The sequence below is a fragment of the Littorina saxatilis genome, linkage group LG5, assembly GCF_037325665.1.
Source record: "Littorina saxatilis isolate snail1 linkage group LG5, US_GU_Lsax_2.0, whole genome shotgun sequence".
In the NCBI taxonomy this organism is placed as follows: Eukaryota; Metazoa; Mollusca; class Gastropoda; order Littorinimorpha; family Littorinidae; genus Littorina; species Littorina saxatilis.
The window spans coordinates 59,748,267-59,762,829 of NC_090249.1; the positions used below are offsets into that span (position 1 = coordinate 59,748,267).

The 14,563-nt window shown below is 44.1% G+C and overlaps 1 protein-coding gene and 1 long non-coding RNA gene across 2 annotated transcripts in view; one reads left to right on the forward strand and one right to left on the reverse strand.

Annotated features, from left to right (window-relative positions):
- LOC138967595 (regulator of G-protein signaling rgs-2-like) overlaps positions 1–13,944 on the reverse strand; it is a 171,016-nt gene extending 157,072 nt beyond the window's left edge. The window contains exon 1 of the mRNA XM_070340194.1: positions 13,225–13,944. The gene's annotated coding sequence lies outside the window, so the exon portion shown is untranslated. The remainder of the gene's footprint in view (positions 1–13,224) is intronic.
- Positions 1–14,563, forward strand: part of LOC138967597 (uncharacterized) — a 119,485-nt gene that overhangs the window by 61,461 nt on the left and 43,461 nt on the right. The window lies entirely within an intron of this gene.

Genomic DNA, 14,563 nt, shown 5'->3' on the forward strand with positions numbered 1-14,563 from the left:
TTTTTCAATCAAATTGGTTGAAATTTTGGTCAAGTAATCTCCGACGAAGCCCGGACTTCGGTATTGCATTTCAGCTTGGTGGCTTAAAAATTAATTAATGACTTTGGTCATTAAAAATCTGAAAATTGTAAAAAAAATATCTTTTTTATAAAACGATCCAAATTTACGTTCATCTTATTCTCCATCATTTTCTGATTCCAAAAACATATAAATATGTTATATTTGGATTAAAAACAAGCTCTGAAAATTAAAAATATAAAAATTATGATCAAAATTAAATTTTCGAAATCAATTTAAAAACACTTTCATCTTATTCCTTGTCGGTTCCTGATTCCAAAAACATATAGATATGATATGTTTGGATTGAAAACACGCTCAGAAAGTTAAAACGAAGAGAGGTACAGAAAAGCGTGCTATCGTTCTCAGCGCAACTACTACCCCGCTCTTCTTGTCAATTTCACTGCCTTTGCCATGAGCGGTGGACTGACGATGCTACGAGTATACGGTCTTGCTGCGTTGCATTGCGTTCAGTTTCATTCTGTGAGTTCGACAGCTACTTGACTAAATGTTGTATTTTCGCCTTACGCGACTTGTTCTTTTTACATTTAGTCAAGTTTTGACTAAATGTTTTAACACAGAGGGGGAATCGAGACGAGGGTCGTGGTGTATGTGTGTGTGTGTGTGTGTGTGTTTGTCTGTGTGTGTGTGTGTGTGTGTGTGTGTGTGTGTGTGTGTGTGTGTGTGTGTGTTTGTGTGTGTCTGTGTGTGTGTGTGTCTGTGTGTGTGTGTGTCTGTCTGTCTGTCTGTCTGTCTGTCTGTCTGTGTGTGTGTGTGTGTGTGTGTGTGTGTGTGTGTGTGTGTAGAGCGATTCAGACTAAACTACTGGACCGATCTTTATGAAATTTGACATGAGAGTTCCTGGGAATGATATCCCCGGACTTTTTTTTATTTCTTTGATAAATGTCTTTGATGACGTCATATCCGGCTTTTTGTAAAAGTTCAGGCGGCACTGTCACATCCTCATTTTTCAATCAAATTGATTGACATTTTGGCAAAGCACTCTTCGACGAAGGCCGGACTTTGGTATTGCATTTCAGCTTGGTGGCTTAAAAAATAATTAATGAAATAGGTCATTAAAATTCGGAAACTTGTAATTTAAAAAAAAAAATTTAAACGATCCAAAAACAATTTCATCTTATTCTTCGTCATTTTCTGATTCCAAAAACATATACATATGTTATAATTGGATTACAAACAAGCTCTGAAAATAAAAATATGAAAATGATGATTAAAATTAATTGTCCGAAATCGATTTAGAAACAATTTCAACTTATTCCTTGTCGGTCCCTGATTCCAACAATATATACATATGATATGTTTGGATTAAAAACAAACTCAGTACGCTAAAATAGAGATACAGAAAAGCGTGCTAACCTACTCAGCGCGACCATTACCGCACTATTCTGGCTTGTCGATTTCACTGCCTTTGCCACAAGCGGTGGACTGACAAAACTACGAGTATGCGGTCTTGGCGAAACAATGCAGTGCGTTCAGTTTCATTCTGTGAGTTCGACAGCTTGACTAAATGTTGTTATTTCGCCTTACGCGACTTGTTATGTTTTCACTTCTTTTTTTAACTCTTTTTGTGTGTGCATACCTTGTTAATCAGAGACAAAGACGACGCAAGTCATCCCCGCTCTTCACGTGATTAGACTGACTCTTATGAAAGTCATCCCCGCTTTTCACGTGATTAGACTGACTCTTATGAAAGTCATCCCCGCTCTTCACATGATTAGACTGACACTTATGAAAGTCATCCCCGCTTTTCACGTGATTAGAATGACTCTTATGAAAGTCATCCCCGCTCTTCACGTGATTAGACTGACTCTTATGAAAGTCATCCCCGCTCTTCACATGATTAGACTGACACTTATGAAAGTCATCCTCGCTCTTCACATGATTAGACTGACTCTTATGAAAGTCATCCCCGCTTTTCAAGTGATTAGACTGACTTATGAAAGTCATCCCCGCTCTTCGCGTGATTAGACTGACTCTTATGAAAGTCATCCCCGCTCTTCACGTGATTAGACTGACTCTTATGAAAGTCATCCCCGCTCTTCACGTGATTAGACTGACTCTTATGAAAGTCATCCCCGCTCTTCACGTGATTAGACTGACTCTTATGAAAGTCATCCCCGCTCTTCACGTGATTAGACTGACTCTTATGAAAGCAAACTCGTCGCATTGAAGCTTGTGCGCCAATATGTTTTTATATAAATGATAATGGGGCTATTGTCCATGGAGATAGCGTCCAGTGACAGGATCGCGCTGTCTTTGTCCTGCATGCATAATGTACACGGCCCGATTGGCTCGAAAACGCACCACAAGTATGGTTAATAATCAAATCAAAGTGGGTGAATGCGCTTCATGGCGCTGCTCCTCTCCGGTGTTGGAAACAAAAAGTGGTCGGGAAGCACCGATTGGCGGGAAGACGATAGCACCCTCTATGACGCGGCCGCCTAGTACCAAAACAAACATCACGTGCGCAAACAAGGGAAGTTACTCATTGGAAGTACCCCAATTTAAACCTCACAAAGAGTGGTCCTTCTTTGCCTAGTACAGTCTACGACATGTATTTAGACTTTTAAAACACTCGCGTTTGCTACATGAAGGCATTCCTATTGCCTGGTAGCATTGCCTGGTAGCCAGTGTGGACTGGGTGGCCGAGTGGTAACGCGGCACTTGCGCTCGGAAGCGAGAGGTTGCGAGTTCGACCCTGGGTCAGGGCGTTAGCAATTTTCTCCCCCCTTTCCTAACCTAGGTGGTGGGTTCAAGTGCTAGTCTTTCGGATGAGACGAAAATCCGAGGTCCCTTCGTGTACACTACATTGGGGTGTGCACGTTAAAGATCCCACGATTGACAAAAGGGTCTTTCCTGGCAAAATTGTATAGGCATAGATAAAAATGTCCACCAAAATACCCGTGTGACTTGGAATAATAGGCCGTGAAAAGTAGGATATGCGCCGAAATGGCTGCGATCTGCTGGCCGATGTGAATGCGTGATGTATTGTGTAAAAATATTCCATCTCACACGGCATAAATAAATCCCTGCGCCTTGGATATGTGCGCGATATAAATTGCATAAAAATAAAAATACAAACACAAAATAAATCCCTGCGCTTTGAGCTGTACCCACGGAATACGCGCGATATAAGCCTCATATTGATTGATTATTCGCAACGCAGAATTGTTTGGTTTAACTTTGGAAGCAATCTGAGCTAGGCCTTTTTTTCTTAGATATTATCCCTTTATCTCAGTGCACAATACCAGACCTACAGGCGCGAGCATTAATGGGCAAAATGATCGATTTGTGTCCGTCCGACCGAAAAAGCACGTGCACCGACTCATCAACGGACGCCCATTAAACACGCACCGCTGAAAATATCGTACATATAAGTTAATGATAGAAGCAGGTAGTCCGCAGGTGTAAGGCCAATTGGAAGTAGTCTAGTGCATAAGTATCAGATAATAAGGGAAGTAGACCTGTGCGTAAGTATAGGGCTAGTGGAGAAGTAGATGAGCGTTAGTATAAGATAAGCAGAGAAGTAGTCTAGTGCCAACGTATCAGATAAGAAGGGAAGTAGACTAGTCCGTAAGAATAGGGGTAGTGGTGAAGTAGATGAGCGTTAGTATTAAATATAAGCAGAGAAGTAGATAGTGAGTATAAGTAGAAGGTAAGTATACTATGAGAGTTAAACGGTGCTTTCTCTGTGATGAAACGAGCATATATAGCATATCGTGTGTGTTTTTACTGAGTACACTTTGTGGGCGAACACACACACACACACACACACACACGCAGGCACACACACACGCACACAAACACACACACACACACACACACACACACACACACACACACACACACACACACACTCGCAAAATACAACTCCTTACACGAACGAACGCACACACACACGCACACACACACACACACGCAGGCACACACACGCAGGCACACACACACGCACACACACACACACACACACACACACACACACACACACACACACACACACACACACTCGCAAAATGCAACTGCTTACAAAAAGAGTTCTGCTGTGTGATTCCAACCCATTTACCATTATGAAAACAATGATTAGAACATGTGCTAACATTGTTCGTCTCGAGCACCGACTGACTATCTGAGTGTGTACTTCGTCCTTTTCGGGCCAATTGGCTTATTTTGGTACAGGTAGAGGTGGTAGTAGTATGCTACGAAGAGCACAGACACTAGGTAGATTTAGAGAGACGAACAAAGCCCACCACTTTCCTTTCGCCACCTCATTTTCTCTTGCCCGCGGATGCGCGCGCACAACAAAACTCAACAGTGCGTGTTGTACATTTCGCGATTTAGACATTACGGCAGAGAAATTCTGTTCGCAGAAGAAGCGCTGACAACACATGTGCGATTAATTTGCAACCCGAAGCTCTACTCATAAAATTTATAACTGTTCAAAGTGAGACAGTTTACAAATTAAGGTCTGCCCTATAAATATAAGTATTCTATTGATATTAGGGAAGAAATTGAACTCTAAAGTCGTGAAGCGGCAATCGGCTCCTGGCCACCATCTTTGATTTTCCCCAGCACAACCTAGGGAAATGTATGCTACAGAAATCCAGTGAAAGATTGACTTGAGCGTCCTCTCCAGACCTTAAAGTAGGAAGATATGAACAGTTAAAATAACAATCAGGTAACCTATATCCAATAAATTAAAGGTTTCCATACAGAAATAACCAAAACATGATCACAAAGTTAACGAAAGTAGATGGATAGTCAAAAAGCTGACAGTTGGGCAAAAACAACTTACTGTGCAGACAAGAAAAGCCAAATAATCAAAATCTCAGACAGCTAGAGTTGCAAGGAAGAGTGATAAACAATCCTAGATGCAGTCTTGAGACGCAAGTGTTACTCTCTGGCATAAATCTGCCTCGAGAGTCCGAGAAAAATGATCCTCTTTCTTTTTGCTCCGATGCCCGCAGAATCCCTCCCTACGGTGGTGCTCTCAGGCACCTCCTACCTTGCCTGTGGATAGCGTCAGTGAGAGCGTCACTTCCTGTTGGTCGAGGTAGGCTGTCGGGTATGAGTTCTGACTGTGTCACCTATTTTGGATTGGGACTTTCGTATTGTTTTGAAACGTGATCGGTGAATACAAAAACTGCATCTTTTTTTCCTTTGCTGGTTAAAGAATTAGTTTTGAAATCAACGATTATGTGTTTCAATTTGCTGTGCTCACTATATACCATGTCAGCGCTGAAAGTCCACAAAATTGTGCACTAGCCTTTGACTATAGTACTTCTCATAATTTACTACCCAGAGAGCAAATTTTACTCGCCAAACCAACCATTTGTTTCAGCAACTTTACTCGCATTTGGCGAGTAGATTAACATTTCTACTTGCCATTTCCATGTTTCTATTCGCCATGACGAGTAAAATATTCGCCACTTTCAGGCCTGCATGTGGACCCACACAGCCGTGACTAGAAGACAGATAACCAGATGAAGCGTATTTCTTGACTATCCAAGTCCCAGAGATCTTACTATTAATAAAAATGTTAAAAATGCTTTTATCTTCAAAATTGCCTACAGTGAATGTCAGACACCTCGGAAAGTCCCAAGCATATCTGACCTAACCAAGACTGCACACACGCTTTGGACATCTCAATCGGACACAAACCAAAGGCAACAACACCTCACTGATTTCTTTGCCCAGTATATACTCTATTCTTCTTCTTCGTTTATGGGCTGAAACTCCCACGTTCACCCGTGTTTTTACACCAGTGGATTTGTACGTGTATGACAGTTTTTTACCCCGCTATTCAGGCAGTCACACGCCGCTTTCGGAGGAAGCATGCTGAGTATTTTCGTGTTTCTACAACCCACCGAACTCTGACATGAATTACAGGATCTTTTTCCGTGCGCTCTTGGTCTTGTGCTTGCGTGTACACACGAAGGGGGATACGGCACTAGCAGGTCTGCGCATAAGTTGACCTGGTAGATCGGAAAAATCTCCACCCTTAACCCACCAGGCATCCGCCGCCGGTATTTGAACTCACGACCTTCCGATTAGGAGGCCGATGTCTCATCCACTAGGCCACTGCGCCCGTCAACGCACAGTATACACTTTTTGATAATACATTTGTAGTATCGCATAATGGACATAGGTGACACTTACGAAATCAATTCAGCAAAAAGTGTCATTCTGCAGAGCGAGCATCCAGACTGTTGATTGTTGACCAGTATCTAAGTGGAAGCTAGCATGGTGTCATCCAGTGTACACTCCTGGCCAGATCCGTGCTGCTGCATAACACCGCTTACATCGAGAAACCAGGGCTGCAGTGCACGTGCCGAAAGGGGGTGCCACCCAAACGGGAGAGAACAAACCGTGGGATCTGATTCGTTGAAATCACAACAAATCTCAATGTCAACCAATCCAACACTGCGGCTGGCTCCCTCCCGGTTGGTAACTTTCTTGTGCACCTCGGCCCAGAGTGAATAATATAATCACAGTTCATTGATCATCGTTCTCTAGCGTAAGCCGCTCGTGGCTCGCCCACTGAGTTCATGAGGAGAAAACAGCACAGCTGTGTTGGTTTAGGACAATGGTTATAAGGTAGATCATGGACGGCCTTCTTGGTGATAAGGAGAGAACATGAACCCTGCATATTACGTTTCTTCAGACAATGATAATTATGTGTTCGTAGATCATGGACGGCCTTCATGTTGATATCATGACGAGAGAACATGAACCCTGCATATAACGTTGGTTCAGACAATGGTAATTATGTGTTCGTAGATCATGGACCGCCTTCATGTTGATATCATGACGAGAGAACATGAACCCTGCATATAACGTTTGTTCAGACAATGGTAATTATGTGTTCGTAGATCATGGACCGCCTTCATGTTGATATCATGACGAGAGAACATGAACCCTGCATATAACGTTGGTTCAGACAATGGTAATTATGTGTTCGTAGATCATGGACCGCCTTCATGTTGATATCATGACGAGAGAAAATGAACCCTGCATATAACGTTGGTTCATACAATGGTAATTATGTGTTCGTAGATCATGGACCGCCTTCATGTTGATATCATGACGAAAGAACATGAACCCTGCATATAACGTTGGTTCAGACAATGGTAATTATGTGTTCGTAGATCATGGACCGCCTTCATGTTGATATCATGACGAGAGAACATGAACCCTGCATATAACGTTGGTTCAGACAATGGTAATTATGTGTTCGTAGATCATGGACCGCCTTCATGTTGATATCATGACGAGAGAACATGAACCCTGCATATAACGTTGGTTCAGACAATGGTAATTATGTGTTCGTAGATCATGGACCGCCTTCATGTTGATATCATGACGAGAGAACATGAACCCTGCATATAACGTTGGTTCAGACAATGGTAATTATGTGTTCGTAGATCATGGACCGCCTTCATGTTGATATCATGACGAGAGAACATGAACCCTGCATATAACGTTGGTTCAGACAATGGTAATTATGTGTTTGTAGATCATGGACCGCCTTCATGTTGATATCATGACGAGAGAACATGAACCCTGCATATAACGTTGGTTCAGACAATGGTAATTATGTGTTCGTAGATCATGGACGGCCTTCATGTTGATATCATGACGAGAGAACATGAACCCTGCATATAACGTTGGTTCAGACAATGGTAATTATGTGTTCGTAGATCATGGACCGCCTTCATGTTGATATCATGACGAGAGAACATGAACCCTGCATATAACGTTGGTTCAGACAATGGTAATACTATGTTCGTAGATCATGGACCGCCTTCATGTTAATATCATGACGAGAGAACATGAACCCTGCATATAACGTTGGTTCAGACAATGGTAATTATGTGTTCGTAGATCATGGACGGCCTTCATGTTGATATCATGACGAGAGAACATGAACCCTGCATATAACGTTGGTTCAGACAATGGTAATTATGTGTTCGTAGATCATGGACCGCCTTCATGTTGATATCATGACGAGAGAACATGAACCCTGCATTTGGTTCAGACAATGGTAATTATGTGTTCGTAGATCATGGACCGCCTTCATGTTGATATCATGACGAGAGAACATGAACCCTGCATTTGGTTCAGACAATGAAAACTGCGCGTGAACGGAAACCAATGATTGTTGGCACATCACGCTTTTCTCATTAAAAGGCGATCGTGCCTTTCAAGCAGATGTTAATTCTTCTTCTGCGTTCGTGGGCTGAAACTCCCACATACACTCGTGTTTTTTGCACGAGTGGAATTTTACGTGTATGACCGTTTTTTACCCCGCCATTCAGGCAGCCATACGCCGTTTTCCGGGAGGAAGCATGCTGGGTATTTTCGTGTTTCTCTAACCCACCGAACTCTGACATGGATTACAGGATTTTTTTCGTGCGCACTTGGTCTTGTGCTTGCGTGTACACACGGGGGTGTTCGGACACCGAGGAGAGTCTGCACACAAAGTTGACTCTGAGAAATAAATCTCTCGCCGAACGTGGGGACGAACTCACGCTGACAGCGGCCAACTGGATACAAATCCAGCGCGCTACCGACTGAGCTACATCCCCGCCACAGCATATGTTAATTATGATGAGGAACCTGAGCGCGGTACGTATACACACGATATTTCTTCTTGTCTTTACAAATATCCACTTCGTGTCTGATAAACCCTTTACTGTGTTTTTATGACAATTAAATGAGTTCTGAGTTCTGAGTTCTGAGTTCCTGCGTGCTGGTTAAAGAAATTGGCAGTTGTGTGGTCTGCCCATTGAGGTTAAGATAAGGTAATGGTCAGTCAGGTCCAATTACAATGACACGGTGTGTCCACTGATTCCGTTCATACACCGGATGTTTCCGTTCATCCGCAGGATGTTTCCGTTCATACAGCCTCATTTTAAAGATCCCTCGATTGACAAAAGGGTCTTTCCTGGCAAAATTGTATAGGCATAGATAAAAATGTCCACCAAAATACCCGTGTGACTTGGAATAATAGGCCGTCAAAAGTAGGATATGCGCCGAAATGGCTGCGATCTGCTGGCCGATGTGAATGCGTGATGTATTGTGTAAAAAAAATTCCATCTCACACGGCATAAATATAAATTGCATAAAAATAAAAATAAAAACAATAAATAAATCCCTACGCTTAGAACTGTACCCACGGAATACGCGCGATATAAGCCTCATATTGATTGATTGATTGATGATCACCAAAACCATTGCCTGTTACGACATTTTGCTTAAACAGAAGTGTATAGAAACCCATGGCTTTTGTACAATCACTTGTCTTTTGAAAACATGCAGAGTCCGTTCATACACAATGTTTCCGTTCGTACAAAAGTGCATGTTTCCGTTCGTACGAAAAGCGTTTCCGTTCGTACACATTCGTTAGATCAGAGTGAAACAGGCCCCCACTACAAGTTCTGTGTGTTCCAATGGTCTTCAAATAGCACAAAGTATGAATGCGTGTGATATTAGACCTATGATACGACTAGCCGCAGGTAATGGTCTTCCCGATGATGACGAAAGACGGCGAGCACAGTGGTGATAGGACCAAAGATGTTCCAGGCTAACCAGGAATATGTTTGAGAGGACTCAGCAAGACGGTGAAGGGTGTTGGAGAAAGACGTGTGAATTGAATTTGCAAAAAAACAGTTGTGTGTCCGTTCGTACTGATTTTGACGAAAAAATTTGTGTCCGTTCGTACCAATTTAACAAATTGTTTCCGTTCGTACGCTTTTCATGACGTTCGTGATTTTGGTAGAAAGCGTGTGCAATTAGCATTTTAATACCCGTAATTCGACTTATGTATTACCCATAATTCATGTTGTTCATGAGTGCAATAACACGCGACTGGCGTTTCTGGTGCAATACCATCCCTGTTTAAAATTTTACTGAAGAGCAAACATTTTGATAACTGTGTCCAGTTTCCTTACACAATGTCATTTCAAAGATCTGAACTTATGTGAAAGCTGTTCAAAATATCTACTCTTTATTTCTTGAAATTTCAGATGTGCCACTCAGAATAAAGCAGATGCTGTGTGCTAAAATCGTTATAATCAGGTGATAGGTCAACACACTTTTAAATGTATCTTTCGAAATGCAATTTAACAAAACAAAACTAACACTTATTTTAGTGAGGGAATACAAAAGGTAGGGTTACCTGTTTGCATAACTTTTTGTTTGTTCGTTCGTTAGTTTGTTTGTTTATTTGTTTGTTTGTGTGTTTGTATGTGCGTTTGTGTGAGTCAAAAACAAGTAGGCTTAAGCTGTCTTCCCAGATGGTTTTATCCTGTTTTATTCAAAGAGTTTGAAGTCTGACATGCTTTGCATGGGGTATGGTTCTACAGCAATTAGACAAGGATACCTCTCCTTTTAATGTAATTCTATCCCGCCTCTTCTCTGTCTGTCTGTGTCTGTCTGTACACACTCGTTAATTATCGATTTAAACCAGGATTATCAGTTGATTGTTTCAATTTTTCTACAGACGGGTCTGTGATTGCAAAAGACACAGGCAGGTTGACAGAAGTCACGTTACAGACGCCAACCCCCTTCGTCAATCCCCGCGACAAGGAAATCGCTCACTTTTCACGTGCAAAACGAAATGAAATTGACAAGCCGGTAAAGCACGGTAGCTTCTATTGCGATAAGCAGGAAAGTACACTTTTCTGTATTCTTTTTAATTTTTAGAGATTGTACAAAAGCCATGGGTTTCTATACACTTCTGTTCAAGCGAAATGTCGTAACAGGCAATGGTTTTGGTGATCATGTGCAAATCAGGGGTCAGATTCGATAACAGAGCGAGCAAAACAAGAAAATGTTAAAAAATCAGGCATTTCTGCCACGTTCGGCCCGCGTGTGTTATCATGAGGATTACTAGCATCTTGCTACTTATCGTACACATAGCCCAACCAATTAGCTACCTTATTCTTGCAATATCACAAAAGCGCGCTGCCCACACGACTTACCACAACGGTTTTTTTCCAAGCAAGTGCCGAAAATGAGGCTGTATGAACGGAAACATCCGGTGTATGAACGGAATCAGTTGACACACCGTGAATGAGGGGAGATAGGCAAAAGTGTGACAGTGGCGAGAGATTGGTTGGTTGGTTGATGGTTAGTTATTATCATCTCTTTAGCTGATATTGCTATTCGAGACCGATACGCAGTGGCGAGAGAAGACGAGAGCTCAGGAAAGGTGTGTAAAGAGCTGCTAACTCGAGTTGGGTTGGAGACATTGACCAAAGACTATGACAATTACCACAGTCCATTGATCGCCTCTTCTTGTGCGGATTACAATGATAGAAGCTGAGCATTCTGCAACCTGAGGCATGGACTATTCTATGTGTGCTCCTCAAATGGCCTGTCTCTCTTCATTATGACAAGAGAAGCTGAGCGTTCTGCAACCTGAGACATGGACTATTCTATGTGTGTTCCTCAAATGGCCTATCTCTCTTCATTATGACGAGAGAAGCTGAGCATTCTGCAACCTAAGACATGGACTATTCTATGTGTGTTCCTCAAATGGCCTATCTCTCTTCATTGTGATGAGAGAAGCTGAGCATTTTGCAACCTAAGACATGGACTATTCTATGTGTGCTTCTCAAATGGCCTGTCTCTCTTCATTATGACGAGAGAAGCTGAGCATTCTGCAACCTAAGACATGGACTATTCTATGTGTGTTCCTCAAATGGCCTATCTCTCTTCATTATGACGAGAGAAGCTGAGCATTCTGCAACCTGAGACATGGACTATTCTATGTGTGCTCCTCAAATGGCCTGTCTCTCTTCATTATGACGAGAGAAGCTGAGCATTCTGCAACCTGAGACATGGACTATTCTATGTGTGCTCCTCAAATGGCCTGTCTCTCTTCATTATGACGAGAGAAGCTGAGCATTCTGCAACCTGAGACATGGACTATTCTATGTGTGCTCCTCAAATGGCCTGTCTCTCTTCATTGTGATGAGAGAAGCTGAGCATTCTGCAACCTAAGACATGGACCATTCTATTTTTGCTTAGATTATGGCCTGTCCCTTTCCATTATGTTGAGAGAAGATGAGCACAGAAGCGACAGTGGGAGGGTGGGAGGGGGTTAGAGAACTCAGCACGATGAAGAAGCGAGCTCAAGAAATACGCGTGAAAAGCTGTGTTGGTTTTCTCCAGTGATGAGTATGTGTGTGCTCAAGACAAAAGTTGCGTGAAAAGCTGTGTTGGTTTTATCCAGTGATGAGTATGTGTGTGCTCAATACAAAAGTTGCGTGAAAAGCTGTGTTGGTTTTATCCAGTGATGAGTATGTGTGTGCTCAATACAAATTGCGTGAAACGCTGTGTTGGTTTTCTCCAGTGATGAGTATGTGTGTGCTCAATACAAATTGCGTGAAACGCTGTGTTGGTTTTCTCCAGTGATGAGTATGTGTGTGCTCAATACAAATTGCGTGAAACGCTGTGTTGGTTTTCTCCAGTGATGAGAATGTGTGTGCTCAATACAAATTGCGTGAAACCACGCTGTGTTGGTTTTCTCCAGTGATGAGTATGTGTGTGCTCAATACAAATTGCGTGAAACGCTGTGTGTTAGTTTAATCCAACGATGAGTGTGTGCTCGATACGACTAGCCGTAGGTAATGGTCTTCCCGATGATGACGAAAGACGGCGAGCACAGTGGTGATGGGACCAAAGATGTTCCAGGCTAACCAGGAATATCTTTGAGAGGACTCAGCAAGACGGTGAAGGGTGTTGGAGAAAGACGTGTGAAGCACCTTATACACACAGGGTCCATCCACCATTGGAAGCAGCAGCAGCTGCAGCAGCAGCGTTGGCGGCCATGGCCGTAGCGTGGTGACGGACACAGCACACATACGACACCGGACGACATTCCCTTGCCATGCTGTGCTGTGCAGCAACGGGGTCCCCAAACACCTACCCCCCCTTCCCCAACATCTCTCTCTCTCCTGATGTACCAGTCACAGTCCTCCCAACCCCCTGCTCCTCCCTTCTCCCTCTCTCGTCCTCCCCCGCCTCGAACCCCCACCCCAACCGTTACACCCCCTTCTCCCCCTGGCCACCCCGCGCCAGTTGCTAAGGGTAACAGATAAAATGAAAGATGGAGGGCCTATTCAGTGGTTGTGTACCTACCAGTCAATTTGAAGAGAAGGGGTATCAGCTGGGTGGTAGTAGCTCCTTGGGTATAATCCGTTAGAGTCGGTCTCAACACTGTTTCTCTGTGGTCTCTCAGTCCGTGTGTGTCTGGCCTGACTGGTGTCCAGCAGAAGATGGCGAGGACCAGGGACTGCGAGGTGTCCTCGTTTCTCTGTGTCAAGCGGACGATAGTGCCGTCTTTCTCAGTAGCGGGAAGGTGGCCACAGCACCATGACACTGGAGAAAGCAGCAACAGCAGCAGCAAGAGAAGAAGACGAAGACGGCAACAGCATGGCACACACAACACGACGACTACGACGACCGAGAAGACGGAAATCCCTGCAAATCCACCGAGGCCACTCTACTCCTGCGAACATGGCACAGAGAAAATAACGGGCAGAACCGATCACGGGCAGCGACGGCGATGGTGGCACGGGCACTCCATTGGAAACAGGCCTCAGCGGCTACTAGCATTGACGGGTACTCCCCCCCAAAATCGGTGCCCGATGCCCGTCACAGAGAGAATCCCACGCACAATATACTGCATATATAATCTCCACACTAGTGTGAGGGCACGGGCTCGCCGGACTTCCTGCAGCACTAGCAAGCACGCCGCACACCTCCGTAGCGAGGGAGAGAGAGCGAGAGAGAGAGAGAGGCGAGGCACGGACAGGCAGCTGTGAGGATATGGAGAGGCTGCGAGTATAGCTAGCAGTAGCCGTACAGTGTAGCAGACTCGGGGAAGAGAGAGACTGACTGAGAGCGAGAGAGAGACAGAGAGAGACACACAGGGAAAAACACAACAACCACGACGACGACTGCTACACGACGTGCATAAATCACCTCAGCCTCAAACCCACAACGAGGCTGTTTGTTCAGTACGAGTGCGTGGAGGTAGCCATTGCTGCTCGTGCATCTCGTGCTGCTCTCTCTCTCTCTCTCTCTCTCTCTTTCTCTCTCTCTCTCTCAGTATTATTCGCACACGCCTGCCGTGCGCCTGTGAAAGTGCGTGCGCGTGCTGGCTGCTAGCGTCGGTGGTGGCGGTGGCGGTAGCAGTTTCAGCTACAGCCAACGACAGTCGAGGCTTGCATCATAGTCTCGGCACAGCAGCGCTGCGGCAGCATTTACAGCAGCGGCAGCAGCAGCGACCGACTGCTGGACACAGCACAGCACAGCAGTGGAGAAGAGAAGAGAGAGAGAGAGAAGCGAGTCGGTTGCTGCAGCAGTAGCGGCAAGCGTTGAAGCAAAGCTTGAAGCATTGAAAGGGTAGAGTGTAGAACGATATCCACACAAGCGTTTGCAGTGTGTGTGTGTGTGTGAGTGTGTCGATGTGTGA